This window comes from Antechinus flavipes, chromosome 1 (genome assembly GCF_016432865.1).
Source record: "Antechinus flavipes isolate AdamAnt ecotype Samford, QLD, Australia chromosome 1, AdamAnt_v2, whole genome shotgun sequence".
NCBI classification, from domain to species: domain Eukaryota; kingdom Metazoa; phylum Chordata; class Mammalia; order Dasyuromorphia; family Dasyuridae; genus Antechinus; species Antechinus flavipes.
In genome coordinates, this window is record NC_067398.1 from 541374710 (window position 1) to 541398238 (window position 23529).

The following is a 23529-nucleotide window of genomic DNA, read 5'->3' on the forward strand; positions in this document are numbered from 1 at the left end:
TTAGCTTGAAGGATCTGATCTGTATCAAACCAGTAGCATTTGAGACCCTTCCCTTTGGAATAGGTAAAAAGTCTAAACAAGGAAGACACTAAACAAAACAATATTAAATCCAGAAAACAGCCTCAGGAGCAATGGGTAAAGAATTTTCAGATTCTGTCATCAACCAGGAAATTTCATTAGGACACTGGGATTAATATATTTTCCACTAGATCTCAAAGTAGGCAAAATATTAGTTGAAAGGAAAGAGTAAGAAATGACTTAGAGAACAATCTTTTCTAAAAAAATTTTTAAACAATCACTTTTCAAATATCTTTTCATTCCTTTAAATCTCTATTTTCAAAAAGCAATGAAAAACTTTTGAAATTGGTGTTTTTAAAATATGTGAAACTACATCCACATTGGATATGGAAGAACCTTATTTAAGAACTTTTCCCCCTCAAACCATGGCACCATTCTTCCTCCAGATGGCTTACAAAATAATTTATAAATGACAAAAGTTCATTGGGTTTATAGCAGCTGTTCAGCTCGAGCTCTTTGGCCACCCACTTCCATAGAACTGAGAGCTTTCAATCAATTTTTCTCTCCCCCTGGACCTTCAAACAGCATCAGAACATGTGTACAATATGTTCTCAGAAAGTAGTAAGCCAAATAGGAAGGATTAGAACAACAAGCTACGGAACCCGGTGCCCTAGACGTATCACTTTTCCCAAAAAATTTAATCCTAGGCAAGCACCAAATAGTAAAGGGCTGAGTTGCAAAATCTTCTTTATCCTTGAATCCCCTTTCTTTTTCTTCTTCTTCATATATCATTCACAGCTGTTCTCCTGAACTATGTGGTAAGAAATGTCTAATGCTTTCAAAAGCTCTATTTTTAATAATTCATGGTCAATACTATGGTTACTTAAACCACTCAAAAAATGCTCAAAGCAGCATCTTCTTCTTCAACTATTCCTATAATTCCTTACTTCAGTGATGTCCAGCTTTTTATGTCATACAGGGACTGCTTACCTGGCATTTGTACTTATGCCAAGTTACAGCATAAACATTCTCCAAGGCCCTCTTATTGCTTTCATTTTTTCTTCCTCTACATATTCTCCCTTACTATTAATACTGTATTAACATTATTATAAATAAATAATAATAACATATATTTATATACTTAGCTATTTTAGTGGAGCCAAGATCTAATTAATGTGGGTACCCTTTTAACCAGTACACATGACAATCTCTTCATGATACCTCATCTACTGAAATTCCTAGAAATTTCTTTTTCCTACAAATCCACAGGCAATTTCTGTGAATGCATCTTGTTTTACTGAATCGAATGATGTTTTAATTTTTTCTAAATCAATAAGTAGAAAGTAGAATGCAATGGGATTTCCATCAGGTCTGCTACATATATAAATATGCTGTTCTCTTCCCAGTTTCATCTACAAATGTTCCTGGGATGTGGTGCCTTATTTGGGTCTCATGTCAAGCTGGCTCATTTTCACCTCAAAATGAAATTTTGAACATTATGGTAAACAACAATTGTACTACTGTTTTGTACATAATTTTAAAAACTGTGTAATTCTATATGCTAAATATACCTTTATTCACGTCATTCGGAAAAATGCTGAATTAGTTAAAGGACAAGGTCAGATCAGATCTGTAGGACACTCCATTTAAGACTTCTCTCCAAATTTATGAAGATCACTTAATCACTACTCTTTAAATCTGGCCCTTCAACCAGTTTTGAATTTACTTAACTCTATCATAATATAGCCCACATCTCTTCATCTACTTTACTTGGATAACATTAAAAGATACTGGCGAATGTTTTGCCAAAATCTAGGAATATTATGCCTCCAGTATTCTCTTGATCTAGACTCTATCAGTCTAGTAACTCTTTCAAAGACAGAAATTAAATCTGTCTAAAATGATCTAATTTTGGTAAAGCCACACACATTTTATCACCACTTCCTTTTCTAAATGGCCATAAACCATAACTTTACTAATAGATGTTAGATTTTGCCAAGAACTGAAGTCAGGATCACCAGCTTATAATTTTTTACTCCAACTTTTTCCTTTTGTGAAAACTGGAATAAAAGTTATTTTATCTAGTATTATGGCAATGCTCCTGATTTCTTCATGATCATTCCAAAAATTACTTTTGATAGCTTCTTGTAAAGTAGATATAATAAGGTGGTATTATCCCCATTTTATAGATGAGAGAACTTAGTTTCATAGAAATTAAATGATTTTTTCCATGGCTGCATAAATGTCAAAGGTGATATATGACCTCAAGTCTCTTATGATACCAGTCCCATCATTTTCCATTAAATCATACTATCCTTATTATTCCTGATAAAGGAATACAATATGTACACAAATAAGTGTGATAAAAGTTAAGAGCGAGAGGTATAGGTGAAGGTGAAAGACATAAAATGTAATAAAAAATTTGAAAAAAAGAAAAGTTCCCTTTCTGCTGAAGAGATCAAGATATGCTTTGTGGGGAAAATAGCAATGGAGTTAAACTCAGGAGATATAGAATTTTAACAGACATAGAATTTGGAGGGTGGTTATTCAGCCTGTAAAAATTTGCTAAGGTAGAAAAGTATAGGATATTATTGGGGAACAATTAGCAGTTTAAATTGGCTATAGTACAATACATATGATAAAGACATGTTAAATACAACTCGAATGCTAGATCAGAGACAAGTTTCAGATGGTCCTAAAAGCTAAACTAAGTGATCTCTATTTTATCCCATAGATAAGAAGATATCAAAGATTGCAATTAGGTAGTATAGTAGAGGACCAGGTATCTTGAAGTTCTGAGTTCAAATTTTGCCTTAGACCTTAACTAACTATATAACTTGGGGGAACTAATAATAATAGCTCACATTTAAATAGTGCTCATATGTCTAGGCACTGTAGCAAAAAAATATATGCCTTGTCCTGTATTTGAGCCAATTATCTCTCATTTTTCTTTTTTTTTTTTACAACAATAAAATGGGGTAGAGAAGAAAATAAATGAATGTTGATTGAAATAAAATTTGTAATCCTCTCTTTGTCATTTCCAGTATAATAATAGGCTAGTGACTTCTTCTGTCTGTGTTTTAGTTTCTTCACCTCTAAAATAAGAGAGCTGGAAAAAAAAAACGGCCTCTACAGTATCTTAACAGTTCTAAATCTATTATCCCTCAATTTTTATGACTTACCCAGGGTCACACAGTCAGTATGAATCAGTGGTGGTATTTGAATCCAGTTGTCCCCTTGATCAGCTTTGCCATTCAGCCTCAAAATACTGTGGTGATCTGTCAAAACAGCAGGGAATCAGTAGCAGTTGAATAAAGCAAGATATTCCATATAAAAGTTAGCTTTTAAAATTGTTATATCTATAGAGGGAAAGTTTAGCATCAGATCTTTGTCATTACAGACAAGACTTATTTGTAATGATAGAATATAAATCTCTATCATTATTCTTGCTTTTAAATTTGTAATTTCAGCATTTATTATTTTGTATAGAGTAAGCATATAATTAATTGTTTTTTTTCATTCATTCATTTATCTTCATAATCATAGCAATACTCTTTTCCCACCAGTGTTATTGAAGTCAGGTGACACAACAGATAAAGCACCAGATCTGGAACATCTTAATGAGTTCAAATCTGGCCTCAGATACCTACTAGCAAGTAGGTTCCTTGGCAAGTCACTTAACCCCCTGTTTGCCTCAGTTTCCTTTCTGTAAAAATGAGCTGGAGAAGAAAATGACAAACTAATCCAGTCCTTGTCAAGAAAATCCCCAATGAGATCATGAAGAATCAGACACAATTGAAAAAAAAAAAACTAACAAGAACAAAAACCACACATCTAGTGATAGTCATGCAGTTTATCATTTATGCATCTGAGTCCTTTCTTTTTCAGTTTATCATTTTAGTCATTTCTTTATTCCTTAGCACCTTTACTTAATTCAAGTAAAATAAGTAAGAGAAAGTAAAACTCGGATGATCACTTCTTATCACTTTTTTGTTTTGCTAATGTAAAATGTATTGGAAGACTTTGCTATGTGAGAATTAAGAGGCATTAAAACTAATACTCTAAATAACTTTTTGGAATTGCATATATATTGTCTTAATTTCTATCTTTGTTCACAGTATAATCCTGAGGATAATGGTGAGCTGGCAATACAGAGTAGATACTTTCTCAGCATGTAAGGCCATTTGGACCACTACCCATGGCCAAATAGTGAATACAAAGAGCTGGCAAGTTGTTTAAATGATATTGGAAACACCATGGGGATTAACTTTCCTACCAAGTGATCTTTGAAATTCTATGCAAACCCTCTTTAGTCAAACAAATAGAAAAAAAGTCCAAGACTGAGTTTTTCAGTAACACTTTTAAAGGAAAAAGAGTCTATTGTCTGTTTCTTTAGCATCTAGAGACTTGGATGGACAACCACCAAACTGCTCACTTGCCTGCTGTGTGTAACAGTCAACTTCCTTAGGATAATCTCATGTTCCATGAATACAAAATGAATTTATATGTGCTGATAGAATAAATAAACAGAATTGCTACAATGGGCTCTTGTACTAGCATCCACTTCATTTAATGTCTCCCATATCATCGTGTTGGGTCCAATTAGCTCACATCCATGGTTGATCCTAATTGTGCCCATTTGTATTAGGTGGAACCAATCAAAACTCAGATTATTCATTGAATAAGTCTTCAATTATATAGGATATAGGTTCTAAAACTTCAATAAAATAGAAATATACCTTACAGAAATTTATACTACAAAACACACCAAATTACAGTTATTTAATTGGAATTTTAGAAAAGGCTAACTGCCAGAAGAGTACAAATTAACTTACCATCTTTCTCAAAGATCTGCATAAGAAATGATATGGTGAAGAATAATGGCTGGTTGAACTTTTAGATGAAGAAATTCCCTCTATCAATGTAGGACAGCATTTCCTCTGTATCTTGAGAATTGCCTAGATCCCTGAAAAAAATCAAAGGGATCTTGTGTAGAATCACAGAACTAAGATTCCTTGGAAATTTGACTTGAACTCAGGTCTTTGTAGCTTCAAGAGCCACTCTATATTCACTTTGCTTTTACCTATTTGATAGGCATAACATTAAGTTAATTTTGCCAAGTATATCTATGTATCTACTCTCCCAATGGATATGCTTCCTTTCTTATTATTTAACACACATCATAGTCATAATATCGAAGGAGAGTCAGTATAGTATAATAGATAGCTGGAGAACTTTAAAGTCAGGGAGGCTTGGGAGAAGTCTACAAACAGAACCTGAATAAGAACCCCTTCTACAACATTCCTGACAAATGGTCAAGCAGGCTTTGTTTGAAAACCTTTGATTAGGAGGGACTTTCTGCTTCCTGAAGCAGTATTCTCTGGCATAAATGCCATTGTTAGGAGGGATTTGTCCTTTGTTTTCCACCCCACACATCCATGCCCACCATGACACAGAGACGAAATCTATCTTTCTGAAACTTCGACCCATTGTTCCTAATTATGTTCCCTAGGGTCAAGTTGGACAAGTCAACTATCCTGGAATCCTGAAAGACAGCTACCATGTTCCTCTTCCTGTTTTTTTTTCCTTCTCCAGGCTAAAAATTATCACACTCCTTCCATTAATCCTTAAATGGCATGATCTATTAATCTATAGAACTTTTAATATCCTTCTTGTTCTATGAACACTGTAGCAATACCTTCCCTAAAATGTGATATCCACAACTTTGCATGGTACTTCGGATGCTATCTGACTCACATCAGAGCACAATGGAAATATCTCCTTCCTAGTCTTTCATGTTATCCCTCTCTCAAAGCTACCTAAGATCACATTAGCTTTTTTTGCCATTATAGCATGTTGTTGACTTGTATTGATTTCATTTTGAAGCAGACAAATTATTTCCATGCAATTTGACTCATAATAGTCTGAATTGCTTTCTAAGAGCACTAAAACATAGCAGATGAATTATTTCTTATTTGTTTTCACTAAATTGAATAAACATTTATTAAATGTCTATAAGCCTAATATACAAAGGTAAAAACTGACATAATAGTTTTAAGGTGCTTATATTTTCTTGGAAATAGAAGCCACCATATAAATACAAATATATTATAAGTAACTTTTTTTTTACTATAATAAATTTCATGGAATAGGAACCTTTCACCCTGTGCAAAAGAGTAAAAAAGCCAATAGAAGAAAATTTAGGGTTTGCTATATATTAAATAAAATAAGAATTTGGAATTTGAGATTCTATTATTCAGATTCCTTGAAAGTATTTTGGAACCATTTCCCTTCTCCATATCAAATACAAAAGGACTCTCACTGCATTGTAAGTAAAAGGGATTGAGAGAGAAGAGATAAATATTTGCATATGATAGGGAGGGCAAACATGGCTTTTCAAATGGTCCAGAAACCATATAAAGGAACTCAAGTCCCCATAAAGAACTGAGTTTGATCATTACTTGGATCACATTGAACATTTTCAGACTCTGCTATTATATTCATTCTCATTCACAACAGTTTCCACTTCCAGGATTGGTCCATTTGTGATGGACATTCAACATATGTAGGTGTCCACTAGGTTGCACAAAAATTTGATTATGTCATGACCTAATAGTGTATACCCCAGAACTACCACCATTTTCCACATCTTACTTTGGGAATAGTATTCGTATCAACACTGTCCTTCCTGAAAAGGACAGGTAATTCATTTGTCTTCTAACTCTAATTATAAAATGAGATAATAATTGTAAAGCACTTAGCACAATGCCTGGAACATAGTAAGTACAATGTAAATATTGGCTATTATTATTCATTATTGTTATTAATTACTCTCCTAAACCAAGACATTTCTTCCTAGCAACCACTGCCCTATGTTGCCTTCATTTATCAGAATGTAAACTCCTTGAAAATAGACATTTTATTGCTTTTTGTACTAGTATTCCCAGCATTTAATATAGTTCTTCACACATATTAAGTGCTTCATAAATTTTTTTATTCACTCATTCATTATATAAGAACAGTATGAATAATAGAACAATAACCATTAATAATAAACAACAATAATATTGTCATATATATTAGCAATTTATAGCTTACAAAGATACCAATTAATAAAAGTTATCATAAAGAACTATAAGAATTTTTCTTATGCTTTCCTAAAGGACATTTTTAAACACTGGGAAATGAATGTAAACTGCTTGCATTTTTGTTTTTCTTTCCGGGTTATTTATACCTTGTGAATCCAATTCTCCCTGTGCAACAAGAGAACTGTTCGGTTCTGCACACATATATTGTATCTAGGATATACTGTAACCTATTTAACATGTATCAGACTGCTTGCCATCTTGGGGAGGGGATGTAGGGAGGGAGGGGAAAAATCGGAACAGAAGTGAGTGCAAGGGATAATGTTGTAAAAAATTATGCTGGCATGGGTTCTGTCAATAAAAAGTTATTTAAAAAATAATAAAGGACATTTTTAGCTAAAATCAGCCTTAGAAAATCTTAAAGATAGTTTTTCATGTATGTATCAATGAGACAAGGAATTGCAATGAAAACCATTATGAAATCAGCAACAATACTAAACAAAGACAAATATTAACATGAAGGTATTATCTCAAGGTATTATCTCAATTGGACTTGTAAATATATGAAGAGAATTTCTACTAAAGAGTTTGCTTTTTAGTGCCATATGGTCAACTTTAAGTTATTCAAGGAAAGATGATCCAGTTTTTATATCATCCAGCCTCTGGCTACCCACCATTTGGGGACTTTACTGCACCAGTGAGCAGCATTGGCAACTCCACCAGAGAGCAAGAAAATTAAAAGGATATGATACAACTCAGTCATAATTATGACAAAACTCTTTGGAGAGGGAGAGAATTGATACTATTAGTATTCAGAGGATTAAAGAGCAGATTCTGTGAATATATCTAACCACCATACAAATATCCCACACTAAGTCAGTGGCTCACCCAGGTTCAAAGAAAATGTGAAACTGTACCATAAAGATGTTTCTTAGTAACTAAAATGGCATGGTCTTCTTTTCAATGTCTCTTATTTTAGAGAAACTGAGGAGGGCATTCCAGGCAGACCAAAATAACATAAGCATAGTTGAGATCAAAGTAATAAGAATGATTTCTATCAGGGCATAATGAGAAGATATTTATTAAGGCAAAGATTTTGTTTTCATTTATTTTGGTTGAGATAAAGTTGGAAAGGTAAGGAGAGGTTGATCTGCAGGAATACTAAATATCAATTTTCAATTTTATCTTATAGGAAATTGGGAGACTTTGAAAACTTTTAAGCAAGGAGGATTGACATGTACAAAGTGATTATTTCAGAAGATTAATCAGGTAAAAATTTGCAGGATGGAGTGGATAGTGAAGAGACCAGGAACAGGAAGACAGTGAGCAGACTATTCCAATAATCCAGGTATGATTTGATTAAGACCAAGAAAACCGTAGCAGCAATGGGGATTGGGAAAAAAAATAAGTGTGGCTATAACAGACAGTATGAAAGAAAAGAGCCAATTGCAATTTCTTAAAAGGGGAAAAGCGAGAGAGAGAGAGACAGACAGACAGAGAGAGAAGAGAGCAGCTGGTTGGGAGGGAAAGATGGTGCTTAGTTTTAGACATGTTGTATTTGAGGCAACAGCAGGGCATACAGATGGAGATGTCCAAAAGGCAATTGGCAATGCAAAACCAAAAATTAAGAAAGACATAATGACTAAAGATGTACATTTGGGAGTCACCAGTGTAAGGGTGACACAGGATAATCTGAAAGTGTTTAATATCTCCAAGGGTAATAAGTGACCATAAAAGGACCACTGAATTTTGAATCACAGAACCTGAGTGCCAGTCTTTGATCTGTTACTTGCTACCTCTCTGATCTTGGGTAAGTCATTTAATCTTATGGGACTGTTTCCTCATATGTAAAAAAATAAAATAAGTTTTCCTCCAGTTTTTAGGCCCATGATCCTAAAATTTTATGAAAAACAAAGTAGTTTAGGATAAACCTGTAGCATACCTGCTTTTGAGACGCTAAAGGAGAAAGCTCAAGAGCTTGAGAAGGAACAAGGAGGAACCAAAGGTATAGGAAGAAAAATAATAACAGAAAGCAAAAGGAGAATTTTAATTATGGAGGTGAGGAACATAAACATTAGGGATAGGAATAGGATAGCTAAATGGCACAATGCATAGAGTGCTGGTTCTGGATTCAGGAAGATTGGTCTTCCTGAATTCAAATTTGGTTTCAGACACTTACCAATTGTATGATCCTAGGCAAATCATAAACCCCATTTGCCTCAATTTCTTCATTGGAAAAATGAAGTGAAGAAAGAAATGTCTTTTTCAAGAAGACCCAAGGGGACCATTAAAAATTAGATACCACTGAACAAGCAGGGATTGGGGTATAATTTGTGATTTCACTGATGTCAGCAATCCCAAGGAAAGTGTCTCTATCAATGTAAGCCAGAAAGTTTTCTCTAACTTCTAATCTTAAGAGATTTGCTTTTTCAAGGACACTAGCAAGTTAAATGGTTTGCCAAAGATCACATGGAAACTATATGTCAAAATCAGGACTTTAGCTTTGACTGGTTCTCTTTACTACACCAGCTGCTTCATAGCCATAATAAATAATTCATATTTATACATAGCCTTTTACAGTTGTAGATCATCTTAAAATACTGTTTTATTTGATCCTTATAGAACTATAGAATCTCAAGAAGGAAAGAAGCTCAAAAGTCAAATGGTCGAACCCATTGTGTAACATCATTTCCCCTTCTACCATCTCCTCTAAGTAATCATCTAGTCTCCTTCTCATGACCTCCAAGGAGGGGAAACTCAATACCCCTAGAGACAGCCCATTCTACCTTTGGATAAGTCTAATCAGGACATTTTCTCTTAATGAAATCTTAACCTAAGATTCCATCAAAACCTGTAAGAACCACAACACAGTAAGACAGTAAGATTGGTAATAGAATCTTTTCCTATTTGAGGTGAGAAACTGCAGCTTAGAAATGTGAATTAATTTACCCAAAATACCACAGGAGATAAATGGAAAGGCCATATATCTAATGGGTATCTTACTCTATTGTTGAATCACACCACTACTCTAGGTCAAAATAGAGGCCAACATTTGGTTCATTGTCCCTATTCAAAATATTCCCTACTAAAAGATCTGATAGAAATTTGTATTAAGAAAAAAAAATTACAACAGAATTGTATAGTAAATAACAAGAAGTATTGATTAATAGAAATATTTTTAATTCCCATACACAAAACATTTGTATATTCCTCTGGGTTTTCTTTAAGGGATTATAATTATAGCTATGACCAATTTTTTATTAAAAGTCTCTATATTCTTTCTACTTTGTTAAGCTGCCTCTTTCCTAGATGCTACAAAAAGATCAGCATAGTAAAAGAAAATGATGAAAAAAAGTCCAGTAAATTTGTAAATTAGGTGGATCCTGACTCTCCTGGCACTCCAAATTTTAAAACCTCTTCAAAAGAAATAAGTAAATCCCAGAAACTATATCATTGTTTTCTTCTAAGAATGGTGCAGTCAAGCTTAAGGCAGTTGCACTTTTCTTCAATTACTAGGTCGGTTCTTTCTCTATCTTTATTTTCCTCATTCCAGGTAAAGATATTCTCCAATTTTACAAGTCCCCTCATACCCATCTACGCTTAGCTAGCACGTCTAATCAGAATCTGATTCTAATCAGATCCAATTTAATCTAAAGTTTTTGGACGGCCTCATTTAATTTTATACTCTAGTTTCTTACAAAGCCAGGTCTTTTTGGGGGGCCCTTTTATTTGAGTCCCTTATTTCCCTTGTTTCCCTGTCTGGTATTCTAGTTCAAGGACTATTGTCAGATTCTGATCCCCTCATTCTCCCAGACTCTAGAGTTTTATCTCTAATTCTTGTGTCTATATTACAATGCTATACATATGGTAATATTTAATAATTTACCCCAGTGGGTCCATCAGACATTTAATTCTCAGTCATCTTGCACCTGGCAGGAGCCACCATAGATTCAAGCCTATTTCTAGCATAATCTTGAGCTTCACAGTTCTCCAAATACCATTTCATAAATTTGCCTTATTATTAAATGTTATCCCAAAAGGGTTTGTCAACTTAAACGATGTAAAACATCAAACTTAGTTTAAAATATAAATATGCCTTATATAGTCAAATATCAAATAGAAAAGATTTGGTTTTTTTTAAAGATAAAGAAGAAATCTGAAATAAAGGGGCAGTCATATTCCATTTTTGGCATCATAAAGAGAAAAGGCAGGAATGTCTAAATATTCTGCCAGTTTTTACTAGATATAGCTATTTAGAAACTGAAGTTAATTGTTGGCTTATTCAGCTTTTCCAATGAAATATCATGGTAGATTCTCAATATGGCAAAGGATAGGAACAGACTGACCATTGTGTTCTAGAAATGCGATTGAGTAACTCTAAACCATGGGGAAATCTAATCCACAGAATTTTCACAACTTCCTGTATAGAAGAGCAGGAGAAACACACTCTGTAAGTAGATTCAGAGTTTTCCATTCAAAGGCAAATATGCAAAGATTTTTCTCTACCATTGATCTTTCCTTGTCTGTTCCTAGGATGCCAAGAAGAAAGGTGGGAGAAAGGGAGACCAGAAGGAGAAGAAGAAAAGAAAAAAAGAACAGGATGAAAGGGAGGGAAAATGGGGAGAGACACAGACATAGAGAAAGGCAAGGAGACAAGAGACTGAGACAGGCAAAGTCAGCAGACCAAAAAGACACACTGAAAGACAGAGAAAGAAGAGGGAGGGGAGAAAGACAGGAAGAGTTCTTCATGATTTCAAGTTAAAACAAAACATTAAACATGGAAGCATGCACACGCACACACACACACACACACACACACACCATTATTTAGACCTAAACATTTAGTAGTTTAAAAAAAAAACTATGAAATCAAGTGAGGTTTGACTTTTGGAACCATTCAATTGATGTCATTAAAATAGCAGAATTAGACTTATAATTATTCCCTTACGAACTTTGCTGTCTATTTGAAAATGAGAGAGCATTCATTTCTGTTCTCTAACCAACTTATTTTGGGGGGAAATAGATGGAATAGAGACAATAAAAACTAAGTTGCAGAATTCATGTGGGAAAAGAGAAGAAAATAAGTGTCAATAACGAATAATGCCCCTGCCAGTCAATATCACCAGCCTGGTTGACATCTTCACTCGGGATAAATCCTTATTTCCCACTATTTACTTGCTATCCACTGCTTAGAACTTTAACATTTCATTAACATGCAAATGTGTGACATTTATATGGTTTAAGTGGTACTGCATATTTTTAAAAAGTCATCCTCTACCATTTTAGGATCACATTTACTGCCAATGAACCCAAATACTAACTCACACCATATGGAGATGTAAACAACACACGGCAAAGGTGTTTGGGTTTTATTCCATCTTATTGTTTTGACATTTTCAATCATTCTCTGTGGCCTCATCAATGAGGAAGTTTCTGCTTTCACTAGTCCCCCATAGTCACCAAGTTTTTCCTGAGGATGATGAGAAAAATCCCACCAATAAAGAAATAGTCAAGAATATACTGGTTTTTAAAAAATATGCCTCTTTAAAGTGAGATTGTAGGATAGAAGTGGAGTTAATGTTGGCAAAAAGACACTAAACTGTACTCCAGAGAGACCAGGTTCTAGTTGGGCTTTGTTCTTATCTCCCACATTTGTATAATGAAAGGACTGAACTAATCAATCTATTGATAAATAAGTATTTATAAAACTCACATGTGCCAGGTAGCCTATTGCTCTGGTTTTAATTATCCAAAGTTTCTCCCTGAAACAAAGGCCCATCTTTTTTTAATGTCAGTCTCTCTCTGGTTATAATGTTCAGTGGAGATATAAATACAAAAGTAAGACAGTACCTAACCTCATCCCCACATAGGGATAAACTGCAAATTCAGAGATAAATAATAATAAAAATAGCTCATATTTATTAAGATTTACAAGTGCTTTGCAAATATCTCATTTTATCCTTACAACAATCTTGGGAGGTAGGTGATACTATTATCCACATTTTACATATGAGGAAACCAAGGTACACAGCATTTATGTGACTTTCCCAAGGACACAGTGAACAAGTGTCTGAGGCAGTATTTGAATTCAGGACTTCCTGACTGTAGACTTAGTGCTTTAGGTATTGTCACCTACCTTCAAGATACACACATACACAAATACATAACCATATGTGTGTGTATGTGTGTAAAATCCTTGCACACAACATATGCATACATGTGTGTATATATTTATACTCAAAATAAATGCAAAAGGTTTTCTGTTTTGACACAAAATGATCTATCTCAAGTTCTACATAATAATTTTCAACCCATTTCTCACATTGAGTTTTTTTTTTTCTCTACTCAGAGGACTCAGAGTCTGTTAGACTAGGGCAATAGCATCCTAATTTGTTTCCTTAATTCCATTGTGTTCCCTCTCCAATCTAACCTTCACACAGCTAACAAATTGTTATTCCTAAAATATATATGACCATGTCATTTATCTATTTAAGGCTCTCCAGTGGTTCTCAACTTCTCTCTAGGATAAAAGAAAAACTCTTTTGTTTACAATTTACAATTCTTCCTGTCTAATAGTAGTCCATTATATCAGCCTCCTTATATATTATTCTCCTTCACACATGCAACATTTCAGCTAAACTAGGCTACTTGTTTTCCATCCATATGGTATTCAGTCTCCTATCTCCAACCTCCTTCTAGAATGCACATACTCTTCACCTCTGTTATTTTAAACTGGAGCTTCTTTTAAGGCTTAGCTCAAGCTCAACCTATTTCATGAGAATTATCATAATCCATCTAGTTGCTAGGGCTCTCTCCTGAGGACTACTTCATATTTTTAAATTTTATTATCTATTTTCATGTTGTTCCCCCCAAAAAAGATATTAGTAGCTATTTTGATTTTGTCTTTGTGTGTACCAACCACATTAGGTACTCAATTATTTATTCAATGAACATTTAATTAATTGTAACATATTTCATGTTTCTCTATAGAAACTGTTTTCACTACTCCAGAGTCAAAATTCATCCTGAGGATGATGAGGAAAATCCCACCTTTTACTTTACCAACAAAAAAAAAAACAGCAAAAATATATTGAAGTTTGAACTCCAAAAATAGGTGTTACAACTTCAATGTAAAAGTAATAATAATAAATATTATTATTATTTACATAGATTTTACCTTTTAAAGAACTGAAGCATATTTTTTTCCTATTTAGCTAGTTAGAAATATATTCCTTTCCTAAACAGAGTACTGGGGCACCAAGGTGGCACAATGAATAGAATACCAGCCCTGGAATCAGGAGAATCTAAATTCAAATACAGCCTCAAACACTTAAAACACTTAATAGTTGTATGACCCTGGACAAGTCACTTAACACCAAATGCCTTACCTAAAAAAAAAATCCAGCATAAAAGACCTAGAACTAAAAGGGAACTCAGAGACAATTCATTTAAATCTCCTCATTTGACAAATAAGGAAACTGAGGCCCATGGAGGTTTTCCATGAACTTGCTCAAGATTACACAAGCAATAAGTATCAGGGCCAATATTTGGAACTGACTCAGATACTGTGACCCTAAAACCTTTGTTTCTTCTATTATATCAAGCTCTCTCATACCCAAAGCCCACATAAGAAAACTAAAATTCCCCAGATGTTGAGAGTTCTTTGCGAAGATCACATTGCTAATAGAAGTACTAGAAAATAGATTTATATATATAAAGGTAAGTGTTGTTATTTCCATATAACATATTAAGTCATTGGGAAACAAAATCAAAGGCATGTACTCCTCAGCTTAGATTAATAAATGATACCTGAAAGTGCAGCTCACAAGGTGGAAAGCATACTATATTTGGAAGGTGAGAATTGACTGTCATTTAGTACCTATGTAACTTTGGAAAAGTTGGCTCTTCACTCTGAACCTCAGTTATCTCACTCGTAAAAGGAAGGGCCTGGATTGATCTCCACTAACATCTCTTCCAGATCTAAGATTTGGATCCTTCTCTGAGTACCCAGACTGTTTTGGTTTTGTTTCTTGTAATGTGTCTCTGATCAAAGTATCTGTGTTAGAAATTGAACTTTTCACCCTCAGTTCTGTTATGGCTTAATAGAAGCAAGATCAGAAAATTGAAGGAGGAAATGAGATGCAACTTGCAAAAAGGTATAAAAGAATGCTGGAAAAAATGCTTAAAACACATCAGAAGAGAACATAAAAGAAAATGTGGTCCCTCTATTAGTTATGGAAGGAAAAATGGGTAATCAGTGTCATCAAAGAGGCAGAATTAGTTAATACTCACACACACTATACACACCATCACTTTTATCCAAAATAAACTCAGTATTCAAGATATGGCAAGCATATGTATGTATATGACTTCATAACTCTCTTTTTGTACTTACACTTGACATTTTATTATAATTACTTATACTCAAGTACATGTTGTATGTCCCTCCTCTACCTTACTATACAATAAGTTCTAAGGAAAAAAGCTCTGTCTTATTTGTATCATTATCCTCCAGTTCTAAATATCATAGCTGGTATCCAAGATATGATTTTTGAAAAGAAAAAAAGATTTTTTTTCCTCTGGTACCTGTGATAATTCAGGTATATTTCTGTTTTCAGGAAGAAAGAAAAAATAAAAGCTCTTCCAAGGTCCTTCCACAGCCATGGAAGCTACGGAAGGCCAACCTACATTTATTTTTCTTCTGTTATTGCCCCATTTTGTTTTGCCTGTTATCTTGTGTTTCATCATTTCTTTCTTAGGTTAGCGCTCCAGGGCAGGGACAACCTCTAGCTTACCAGCAAACACCATGAAAAGAAGTAGAGATACCATTTAGGTCCAGATTGAATACCACGAAGAAAAGTTATTATCTGACTTAAAATTCTATTTTGAGGAATGAGAAAATTTTAACTAAACTGTATCATAGATTTATTAAGCAAATAACATTTTACTCTTTATGCCTAAAAGGTTCATGAAACTGAAAGCCCTGTCCCCTGACTGACTCTCCAAATAATCACTCAATTAAAAATATTTATTAGCATTTCCTATGTGTCAGATACTGAGCTAAATGCTGGGAATACAAAGTAACAGAAACAATCTCTGCCTTCAAATAACTCATTAATTGGGTAGACAACATATAAACAACATCTGATTTGAATTTTGAAAGAAGCCAAGGATGTAAGGAAGTGAGAGAGAAGAAACATTCTAAGTATGATATATGGCCAGGACAAAGAAAGGAGGTGATTCAATTAGGCCAGTTTGACTGGACTATATAGTATCTGATGGAAAATAAAATATGAGAAGACACTAAGGTGGGAAAGGGCCAAAAATTAAACTTTATATTTGATCTTGAATCAATAAGGAGTCGCTGGAAATTATTAAGAAAGTGAATTACATGGTCATACATGTACTTTAAGACACTTTCTCTAGCAGCCAACAATAGGATACATTGAAATGATGAGGGATTTGATGTAGAAACAATACTCAGAAAGCTTTTTTCAGTAATCTAAAACATGTCCTATGCAAAAACAAAGTGATGGGAGGTGGACTGTCTGTGAAGAACACAACAAAAGCCAATTTTGGTGAATGGATCCCAAAATATGGAGGGGGAATGGTATTAATGTTTCATAAGATTAGAAAGATAAATTCAGGTCACTTTGTGGATTCAAAAGCTATAGGGAGTTTATGTTTAATCATAGAAGAAATAGAAGGTCATAGAATTGAATAGGGAACTCACAAGATCAAACTGGATTTAAGCAAATATAATCTTGTTATCGTGATGGCCCTATTGAGGTTAGACACATGACTTTGTAATATATTCAGTCATGTTGACTGTAAAATTTTCTCTTACTGGTTCCATGGTTCTTGAGTAGAAGCAGAGGATATAGATGATAGCCCGAAAAAAGAGTAATAATAAAACAAGGGACTAAAGGATTCAAAAGCAAAGGAGAGCATACAGTTGAAATGGATAACATTTGGGTTGAAATTTGATAATAAAGGAAAGCAAAGTCAATACAGGTTTCTAAGAAAAGAAAAGAGAAAAAATTTTAAAATGGTTCTTACTCTACCTTCTTTTTTGCACTTGGCTACCCTTCATGCCTGGAATATTTCTTTACTTTCTCCTTCTGACACCCCTGGCATCTCTTCTGAAGAGAAGAAAGATTAAAGGTCTCCATGAGGGTAAAGAGCAGATTTAGAAATGAGGTTTAAGGAAAGGTGAAATAATAAAGAGGTTTGCCAGGAGGGTCAATCCATAATGATCACCAGGATCTAAGTTAGGAACCAAATTTGTATATCATGAACCTCAAAGGAGGAAAGTTTGCTGTGTGAAGGTGGGGGAGGATGAGTCTTGAAGTGTCAATGGAAAGGAAGCAATATTTCAACTGTCCTATTATAACAGGGTTAAGGTAGAAGAGAAAGTATAGCAGTGCAGCAGAATACCCAGGGGAAATATGGTTATCAAGAAGGAGGTAAAAGATGGAAGGAAAGAGAAATAAAAAGATATGGTATGAAAATGTGTGTTAATTTTAGATTCAAAATTCCAGAATAAACCCTGAATGGGCCAGACAGATTTAGAGATGTTCATAAGGGGAGTAGAGCTGAGATGAATGAGGAAAGGGGAGCCGATAGGCAGGGTAAAGGGAAAAGATTTGTTCATCACCAAATAGGAGTTTGGTACCCCTAGAGCAGGGAAAATAAAAGGGAGTGGGAGCACATTAATGATAACATTTTCTCCTTCAAACATCCACATCAAAACTTTTCCTCGATATTCATTCCTGGCTATAATCCAAAGATACAGTTTAGTTACTAAACTTGAATAAAAATCTAAGTATGAAAAAAATGCAAGTAGGGTTCCAAGTTACAACATGTGAACTCTAGAGTGGGAAAAAAATAGGAGAACAGCATCTGCCAAATTCATTTTGGCCATATTAGACATTATCTCACTGATCTGAATCCAACTTACATTTGTTTTCCTTCTGCTCTTTCCTCCCCCATTTCCGTCTCATTTCAGAAGGCTATCCAAAACACAGAGAATAGGGTTTCCTAGAATTTGCTGGAAATATCATTTAAGGAATGACCATCTAACTCAAGTATAGCACAATAAAAATTGAAGAACAGAACACAAAAGTCCTTATGGAATCACAAAAAAAAAGTTTTAACCTTCATTCAATACTGCAAAAGAAGTATGAATCAGTGGAAGGAGTACTGGTCTTGGTGTCAGAAAACTTGATTCTAGCACCAGAGTCACCATACTTGATGTGTGAATCTAGTAGACAAGTCTATTATACTCTATCGGTCTCAGTTTTATTATCAATAAAATGACGGGATGAACTGAGGCTCTAAGACTGCCTAGTTACTTCACTAGATTGGGTATCAGATCACAGTTTTTGGCAGGGTCAAACCACAAAGACCATCTACTAAATTGGGGAAGAACTGAAGTCTGTATTAATGATATTATGGATATTCAGTATCAGAATATCATGGAAAAGTTGAGAAGTATCTGATCTTCAACCCTGCATGAAATCAAGAATTGTCTGTGCCATGCAAGCCCATTACTAGTCACTGGGTAAAGGCCAAGTTGAGTTCCATATGTGAAAATGAAATGAAATTACATGTACCCTGTGAACTCCCCAAAAGAATGCTTGATCAAATGAAAGAATCTAAAGACTAAATTAGCACTAAAATATAGAAGATAAGAATTAGAACTGAGGGAGAAAAAATCTGGAACTGGGACAAAATAAAGTTCATGGAATTTCTTAGTCATATTGAATTTTCAAAATCAGTCCAACCTGTGGCTTTTGACTTATAAAACCAGCTGAATCCGTAATGCTCTGTAAAAAACTGATAGCATGGACAGTAGTAGGTTTTTCATAATGTAGCAAATCAATTTTTAAGCAATTCTTCAGATGTTTTCCTCCAAAGTCGTGATCTGGCATGGGTTATTATAACTATTTGACCTGTTTTGGTTTTAAAACCTTCTTTTGAAGTCCTACTCTGAAGGATCATAGATTTTAAACTAGAAGGGGCTTTTTATGTCTTCTAGGCTGACACCTTCCACTTTATAACTGAAGGAAAAGAGACCCAGAGGATTTGTCATTTCTCCAAAGTTGCAAAGCCAGTATTAATTACTGAGATAGACAAATAATCTGTGAACTTCATTTGTACAATAGTTTTACTCTCTTTAAGATATCTATCACTAAGGAAAGGGACCTGTATGTGCCAAAATGTTTGTGGCAGCCCTGTTTGTAGTGGCTAGAAGCTGGAAAATGAAGGGATGTCCATCAATTGGAGAATGGTTGAGTAAATTGTGGTATATGAACGTTATGGAATATTATTGTTCTGTAAGGAATGACCAGCAGGATGAATACAGAGAGGACTGGCGAGACTTACATGAACTGATGCTGAGTGAAATGAGCAGAACCAGGAGATCATTATATACCTCAACAATGATACTGTTTGAGGATGTATTCTGATGGAAGTGGATCTCTTCGATAAAGAGAGCCTTAATTGATCAAAGATAGACAGAAGCAGCTACACCCAGAGAAAGAACACTGGAAATGAATATAAACTGCTTGCATTTATGTTTTTCCTCCCGGGTTATTTATACCTTCTGAATTCAATTCTCCCTGTGCAACAAGAAAACTGTTTGGTTCTGCACACATATATTGTATCCAGGATATACTGCAGCCCATTCAACATGTAAAGGACTCTTGCCATCTGGGGGAAGGGGTGGAAGGAGGGAGGGGAAAAATCGGAACAGAAATGAATGCAAGGGATAATGATGTAAAAAATTACCCTGGCATGCGTTCTATCAATAAAAAATTATTTAAAAAAATAATAATTAAAAAAAAAGATATCTATCAGTATAGCAGAGTGGAAAGGTTAATCGATTGGAGTCGGAGGTCACGTTTCAAATTCAAGTTCTGCCTGGTGCTATATGATCTTGAATAAATCATTTAATTTCTTTGCGTCTCATTTTCCTTAGCTATAAAATGAGAGGAATGAATCAGAAGACTGGTAGATATAGGCATGCATAGAACATGGGTGGTTTCCAGAATATGTAAGCCTGTGACAGATATTACCCTTATTTCTTCTTCATTTTCCACTCAAGAGAAGTCAATGGTAATATTTGCTATAGAGTATGTGGAGGAACATACCCTTCCTACTCTTGGTCAACTTGACAAGTATCCATTGAGCCTTTACTATTTGTCAAGCACAATACTAAGCAATGGAAATAAAAAGATAATCAGTATCTGCCTTCAAGAAGCTCACAATTTAATGGTGCAGAAAATATGTAAAATCAAGAAACATGTTGGCTTATGTTTCTAAAATATCTTATGACTACATCTATAATCCCATAATTAATATACTTCCATCTGTGTAAAATAAATGTCATGAAATTTTATCATTAATATCCAAAAGAACAGAAAAAAATCCAAAAGTCAGCATAATAAATACAATAGATAATCAGCCATCTCAAAGTAACTCTGCTCTTTTTCCCCTTTATATACTTGTATTTTCCTTTCCATAAAGACCCAATATATTCCATTCTGAACTTACCATAGCCAGTGCTACTTGACAGATTTTCTCCTCTTTCATTTGTACTCCTTCATAACAGTTTAATATCAAAGACAAATTTTCTTCTAGAGAGAACAATGGAGCAATTTCTTTCAGCAGATGAATTTTGCCTGTAAACAAAGATCAACTGTTTTAGATCTCTCATGTCAAAGAAAAGCAACCATAAAGCTCTTCTTCTATCACAAAATATTTCAATAAAAATTATATCAAAATACAAAAAAGACAGAAAAATTAACTACATTCTTCATTCATTCAGGAAAGCAGTTGTGAATAGTCATATTATAATTATCAACATATTCAAACTCAACATCATTAGCAGGTATGTGGTGAAATAGAAAGGAATCTGTACAGAGAAAGAGACCTGGCTTTTAGTCTCATTTCCATCAGTAATCGGTTTTGTGACTTTGTGGAAATCAGTTGATTTCTAATTGCTTCAGTATTTTCACATTAAAAGACTAGAGGGTTTTATACTAAGTGATCTCTTTCAGTCCTAAAATCCCCTAATTGTTCAATCTGACTTATTTATGATTAGAATCCTTTTTAAAAATCATTTCAATTTTCTCTTTTAAAAATTTCAAAATCCAAACTTACAAAATGATAATTTAGAAAGAAATAATTTACTTCATAATAGAACAGTTCACTAAACAAATCAGTTTTTGTTGGTTTTCTTTACACAATAAGCTTCTTAGGTGAAATTAAAAACACATTACTGTATAAGAATTTGTTCCCTATTGATCTATTGTATAAAGATGTAATGTTTTATGTTCTATATGTTCAATCAATTTTCTCCTTTCTTCTTATATCCTAGCCATTCTTCAAAAGCATTCCAAGATTCATTTCTTTTCTGCCATGACAAGTCATGTTAGTTGTTCTCAAATTTTTGGCATTTAACTCTGACGTTTGCATAAAAGTAGTCTTTCTTTTATATGTGTTGGAAAATACATATGGTACTATATTTGCCAAGAATTTATGATATTGAAGAAAGATAGGATCAGAGATAGTTGTTCTCTTGACTTGAAGTAATAGGGAATAGGCATTTGAGTAACAAATGTATTAGAAGATAGGCAGAAACCTAATTTTCCAGGAAGTACTAGTATCTGTTGGACTTAGTGTATAACCAATAACTTCAGCTTTGAAATGAACAAAAACCTTAATTTTTGCTCATTTGACATATATGTATCTATGCATGCATGTATGTATGTATTTGTACATGCTTATACACACTTACGGAGAATCACCACTTTAATAAGATACATTCCAAGGCTTCATGGAACTTACACTATTGAAAGGGGATGAGACAAAACACATTAAACTAATACAGAGTATTACATGGTAAGTAAAACAAAATTTTTTTTAAAATACTATGCCCAAGGGGGAAGGGCATTAATCATAGAAGATATTCAAGGAAATTTTCATGTATGAGGTAGAATTTTTGTTGGGTTTTAGACTGGTTAGAATGGGTCAGAATTCAAAAGACAAAAAGGAGTGAGGACTTCCGGGTATAAAAAGAGAATAATAAAAGTTGGAAGGAGCAAGGAACATAGCATAATCCAGTTTTATTGAGGCACAGAAATCTTAGAGGAGAATTATACAAAGTAATTCAGAAAAGGTAGAAAAGGTATTATACTATGGGGAGCCTTGAATTTAAGCAGAGAAATTCTAAAATTTACTAGATATTTACTTGGGAGACACAAAGATTTATGAATGTGTCATTTTTTTCCTCATACCAGAATTGTGTTGCTATTCATTTTGAAATAAAAGACAATTAGCTTGAGATCCTGATAGTAAAATACCATGTTTGAAATGAACATTTAGAAGGACTAGGCCTAGGTATTTACTAGAACAATGAAAAAGGACATGTGCTTCATCCTAGGACTGAATCACACTTGGCTATAGGCTAATTTATTATAGATACAGGAATGGATCAAGATGAAACAGAATCTCAAAGAGACAATAATTGTAAAGACCTCTAGGACAGAGCCAAGCAAAACATCTGCAAGGATTCATTATTTTTAAAAGAGATAATAATAGATTTTCTAAATATTTGTAGATATGTTTATAGATGGTCTAATTATTGGGATCTCTAACATCCTATCCCCCTTCTCTAGCACCTCATTATAATTAGCATTGTGTAGTGATAAGAACATTGGATAAAGAGCCAAGGGACCTGAGTTTATCTCCAGGCTCTGACTCTTAGCACCTGCCTCCCTAAGATTCAGTTTCTGAATCTAAAAAATACTGGGAATAGACTAGTCTGGGATTAGCAAAATATGCCCCGCCAGCTGCATGGTTTTGTAAAGACCCGAAACTAAGGTTGTATTTTACCTTTTAACATACAATGTAAAAGCCCTTCTTAGTCTCTGGGAACTACAGAAGCAGGCTACAGGCCAAAGTTGGCCTTTAGGCCCAGCCTTGGTTTGATGACTCCCTGGACCAGATGGTCTCTAAGCTCCTCCCAGCCTATGAATCATTCTGGGACCAGAGGGAATCTCATAAGATTAAGAATCATTTCATATTTTTAACTGTTTCATAGATTCCTACACATGAAAGTTCACTTCAGGGAAAGCTTCATGGATTATTATAAATGAAGATCATTCCAGTATAGGTCTACTATCCAATTATTAATGTATATAAACACATAGTATTGTTCTCATATTAGTAAACTCATTATCCAATATGATCAGAGAAACTGTTATTTGATTAAGCATATATTCTTAATAAAGGATTACTTATGTGTATATGCATATATATCATATAGAGATGAGAAGCCTTTGAAGGACCAAACAACAATTAAATATATAACACAACAAATATAATGAATATTAACTTTTTTTGGATGGTTCCAAACATT

The 23529-nt window shown here is 34.0% G+C and overlaps 1 long non-coding RNA gene across 1 annotated transcript in view; it reads right to left on the reverse strand.

Annotated features, from left to right (window-relative positions):
• Positions 1–2500: 2500 nt before the first annotated feature.
• Positions 2501–23529, reverse strand: part of LOC127544122 (uncharacterized) — a 43988-nt gene continuing 22959 nt past the window's right edge. The window contains exons 2-4 of the long non-coding RNA XR_007949379.1: positions 20661–20788; positions 4854–4984; positions 2501–3296 (exon numbers count right to left, since the gene is read on the reverse strand). This is a non-coding gene — a long non-coding RNA (uncharacterized LOC127544122). The remainder of the gene's footprint in view (positions 3297–4853; positions 4985–20660; positions 20789–23529) is intronic.